The sequence below is a fragment of the Neltuma alba genome, unplaced genomic scaffold, assembly GCF_004799145.2.
Source record: "Neltuma alba isolate B1F8T4 unplaced genomic scaffold, ASM479914v2 tig00011705_pilon, whole genome shotgun sequence".
Classification (NCBI taxonomy): domain Eukaryota; kingdom Viridiplantae; phylum Streptophyta; class Magnoliopsida; order Fabales; family Fabaceae; genus Neltuma; species Neltuma alba.
In genome coordinates this window covers 146,214-151,568 of record NW_021636342.1, presented here as the reverse complement: position 1 = coordinate 151,568, position 5,355 = coordinate 146,214, and positions in this window count along the sequence as shown.

Genomic DNA, 5,355 nt, shown 5'->3' with positions numbered 1-5,355 from the left:
TTGAATATGAAGGGCTGAACTTAATCTGCTTTGCCTGTGGGCGCTACGGGCACAAAAAAGAGAGCTGCTCCTGGAGTTATGTAGAACCAACGCAAAATAATAAACCATCATCCTCATCGGTGCCGGTGCCGGAGAAGAAAAGTCCTATAGTGGAGGAAGAGTTTGGCATGTGGATGATTGCAAGGGGTAACAGAGTGTGTAACTTGAGGAAGGAAGAGCTGAAAATAAGCAAAATTAATCAAGAAAAAGGACAAAAGTATGTCAGACAGAGCAGAAGAAGCGGGCTGCAGACGAGCTTTGAGGTACTGGCAAATCTGGAAGAAGATGATCTAATGTCAGAAGAGTTTACTGACGGCAGGAAAGCCAGCTCTGAACCCGTGATTTCTGGTGACCACAATCAGACCCCAAATGGAGAAAGGAGATCTGGAGCAGGGCAGGGAGCAACTACAAGAGCTGCGAAAAAAAGGGAAAGTAAGAGAGAAGTACAAAAAGAAGCGCCAAGTGTGGCATTTAAAGGGAAGGAAAATAGAGGATCTAAAATTAATGGGCAGACAAATATGGGGAAGGCCCAAACCAATGATGGGCAAACAGAAAAGAGGCTTGAAGGAGGGAAACAGAACTGAGCAAAGGGACAAATAGGCCAAAGAATTCACACTGTGGTGAGTGGACACCTAAAGGAAGTGGGCTCCCATGAAGTAAGGCCCGTTCTGGGCTTATTACAGAGGACAAGCGGACAGGCTATTGTGGCTGAAGATAATGGAAATATTCAAAACGCCCAACCAATCACAACTCCTTACTGCGCCCGGAATATGTCTGATGACCTAGAAATAGGAATAGGGAACTTGGCTGGGAAAACAGAGATAGAGGGACCATTTGTGGTGAATAAAAGGAATGAAGACCAGATTATAGAGGAGCCACCTGAGCCTACATGGATGGATGGAGAGTCAGTTGACTACTAAGTACCTCTGCTTCTTTATCCTTTTATTTAAAATGATAGTTGCTGCTTGGAATTGTAGGGGTGCGGGAAACAGGAATTTTCCTAGCACCGTCAAACACATAGTTAAAATATACAGAATTGACGTGCTTTGTCTCCTAGAAACAAGAATCAGTGGTGAGAGAGCTGATAATGTTGTCCGCCATCTTGGGTTCAATAATTGGCTTCGTTTAGAGGCGACGGGTTTTGCTGGTGGCATCTGGGTTCTGTGGGACGAGAGTCAGTGCACTATTAATTATATCTGCTCTACAACCCAGTTGATACATTGCCAGATCACCAATAAGGATACTGGAGAAGACTTCCTGACTACGTTTGTGTATGGGAAACCTTCACGCATTAGAAGGGCTTCTCTCTAGGACTCCATTAAAGAAATTGCTGATTCAGTCTCAAAGGCTTGGCTAGTGGTTGGAGACTTTAACACTTACCTAGCACCCTCCGATAAAATAGGCGGCTCTCCACCTCAACTGGGTGCAATGGAAAGCTTTGCAAAGTGTATTAATTCACTGGGGCTTCTTGAACTTCCAGTTTTGGGCGAGCACTTCACTTGGGAGAAAAGAAATGTGAAAGAGAGGTTAGATTGGGCTTTTGGAAATCTTTGCTGGGAGACTGAATTTCCAAATAGTAAATGTTGCCACCAATTAAAATTCAAGTCTGATCACAGAGTAGTTGTGATCAAAACAGTCCAAGAACAGGGAGTTCCACGAAGAACCACACGAAAGTTTAAATATCATGCAGCGTGGGCCCTCAAAGACAGCTTTCAAAATGTGGTTCAAGACTCCTGGGGGGACAGAACTTGGTGTGACGGAGCTGCTACTTTCGCAGAAAAAGTCACAAAGTGGAATGAGGAGAATCTGGGCAGTATCCCAAAGAAGAAGCAGCAGGTAATGAAGCGGCTAGAAGGAATTGATCGAGCAAGGCGTGACAAAATCTCTTCAGGCCTCTTTAAATTAGAGAAGCAATTATGGAGGGAATACAACAAACTCACAACACAAGAAGAGCTTATTTGGTACCAGAAGTCTAGGTGCCAATGGTTGCAATGGGGAGATAGAAATACAAAATTCTTTCATGCCTCTACCAAAATCAAAAGAAGGAAACAGAGGGTGGAAGCTATACAGGATGACCATGGGAATTGGATATCTAACCAAGAAGAGTTGAAAAAGATGGCTAGTGATTTTTTCGAAAAACTCTACACCAAGGACAATGCTATAACAGGTAGGTATAATTGGGATACTGAATTTCCCCAACTTGCAACTAGTGACCATCTGAGTATCCATAGTGAAGTAACAGACCTAGAGATTAAGAATGCAGCGTTTGTCATGGGGGCTTTCAAAGCACCTGGACCAGATGGACTTCAAGCCCACTTCTTTCAATCACAATGGCAACATATTGGTGCTGCGGTCTGCTCTTTTATCAAGGAGGTTTGGTTACATCCAAATAAAATCAAGGAGGTCAACCAAACTAACATAGCGTTGATTCCTAAAGTGGACCATCCTACCACTCTCAAGGACTTTCGACCGATTTCTCTATGCAATGTAATCTTTAAGATTGTCACGAAGATTCTTGCAAATCGAATGAGGAAGGCAATGCAGTATTTGGTACTTCCCCAACAGTGCAGCTTCATTTCAGGCAGGCAGAGTAGTGACAATGTTATTATTGCACAAGAGGCAATCCACACCATGAGAACTAAGAAAGGACACAAAGGATTTGTAGCAGTCAAGATTGATATGGAGAAGGCCTATGACCGATTGGATTGGGACTTCATCAGAGAAACTCTTTAAAGTATTGGACTGGAAGAACCTATCGTGAATCTGATCATGGCATGTATCTCCTCTACGACCATGCAAGTGCTCTGGAATGGGGAGTGCTCTCACACTTTTCTCCCGTCACGAGGTGTGAGACAAGGGGACCCTCTTAGCCCTTACCTGTTTGTACTTTGTATGGAAAGACTAAGCCAAATGATTACCAGAGCAGTAGAGACTGAAAGATGGAAAGGTCTGCGCCTCACTTCTACAGGACCTATTCTGTCCCATCTTTTCTTTGCGGATGATTTGTTGTTGTTTGGTGAAGCTTCTACTGAACAAGCTGAATTGATGAGTAGCATTATGAGTCTCTTATGTGCTGTGTCGGGGCATAAAGTCAGTCTTAGCAAGTCCAAAGTCTAGTTTTCAAGAAATGTCTATTTCAACAGAGCTAGAGAGCTCAGCCACAACTTGGGAGTGGGGATTACTGCTGACTTAGGGAAGTATCTAGGGATTCCCTTGCTACATCAAAGGGTGACAAAAGCCTTGTATCTCCCTATCATCCAGCGAGTTCGTGCCCGATTGAATTCCTGGAAGAGTACTCTTCTCTCAATGGTGGGACGATCAACTCTTATAAAGTCAGTCATCTCCGCCCTTCCCAGTTACTATATGCAAACCATGCTTCTGCCCAAAGGAGTCCTCAAAGAAATAGAGAAAGCTAGTAGGAAATTCTTATGGAATCAGACACCAACAGGGCGGAAAATGCACCTAATCTCGTGGGACAAAATAAAGCAGGATAAGATGCATGGAGGGTTAGGGTTGAAAGATCTCCAAAGTCAGAACATCGCTTTCATTATGAAGCTGTGTTGGGGAATTCTTACCAAACCAGAAGCGCTGTGGGTGCAATGCTTGAGGAACAAATATAGATGTGGGGAAGGAATGTATCCTATGGTTTGTAAAAAACAGAATGCCTCAACAGTTTGGAATAGCATCACAAAAGTGTGGAACCAATTCTATCAAGGTATGGGTCGGAGCATTAAAAGCGGGAATCAAACCCATTTCTGGTGGGACCTCTGGACACCGCTTGATGTACCACTAATACAATTGGCGGAGAGAAACATAACAAACATCACTCCTGGTGAGAAAGTGAGCCAATTCATTCACCCTAATGGACGTTGGGACACAAATAGATGGAGGGAGTTCTTTTCTCAAGAAATTGTCGAAATATTAGAGAGGATAAAAGTCCCCAGATGCAGTGAGGAAGACAAGTTTAGTTGGCGCCCAGCCGCTGATGGGAATTTCAGTGTTAAGACTGCTTACAATATGGTTTTCAAGAAAGCATCCACAGACACTAGAGCTCAATGGAAAGCAATCTGGAAACTCCCGGTGCCGGAGAAAATGAAATTTTTCATGTGGCAAGCAATTCAAGAGAGACTACCTACCAATGCACTTCGAAAACAAAGAGGCATTCAAACCAGTGAAGAGTGTCCTTTTGAGTGCTTAAGTGAGGAAAACACACTTCATATTCTGAGAGACTGTGAGATTGCTAGAGAAGTATGGATTAATATTGTACACCCTAACCTTCTCTTTAGTTTTTTTCGTTCTAACTTGCAGGTCTGGATAAAGGAGAACCTTTCAAAAAGAGCTGGTAATACATATTTCTCAAAGTGGATGTGGGCTAAGGTCTTTACCATAACATGCTGGCTCATTTGGAAGAACAGATGCAGAGGTGTTCTTGAAGGTCGACGCTACTCAGCTAAAGAAGTTAGACACGCGATACTCCACCAACTAATGGAAACTACGGAGAGAGGACGACTACAGCATAGAATATTTGGGTTTGTGGTGGATAGAGAGGAAGTCTGGAGGCTGCCACCTGAAGGTGTCTTGAGGCTCGATGTAGATGGTTCAGTCAATCAAAGCTGGCAAGCAGCATGTGGAGGACTAGTCAGAGACACAGCAGGTAGGTGGCGTATTGGATTTCAGAGACGACTAGGAGTTTTCCCACCAACTGCAGTAGAACTTATGGCCCTCCGAACGGGTCTGCAAATGTGTAAACAGCAAGGATTCAGCAGGATAAATGTCTTCACTGATTCTATAGAAGCTATTAGGCTGATCAAAACTGAAAGAGGTGCTAATCATCCCTTGCACACGGAGATAACGGAGATCCGGGAGTTAATTTACTCAGATTGGGACATTAGCATCAAATATGCACCAAGGAATGCACTCCAATACCTGATGGCAAAAAAGGCCCAGTTTATAGATGAGGAATTGGTCTACTGGATGGAACCCCCACAGGAGTGCCTCTCACGACTACAAGAGGATGTGGCCCTAGCCAATATGTCAGCTACCAATTATTAAATCAAGTTTACTTGCCTTGTATCAAAAAAAAAAAAAAGTTGCTATATTTTAATAAAAAGTTAATATAGTTCAAGATTTTCTTTAATCTGTGTGAAATATATTGGAAGTGTTTTATAAATAGGACTAAAAGAGTATGTTAGAAGTGACTTATAAATAATATTATAAGAGTAATGCATTATCTATCTTATAATGACACTCATTTCTTGGACATTTGAACGAGTTGGATGCAAAATATGGTAGAACTGCAGTAAAATTTTGGACAAG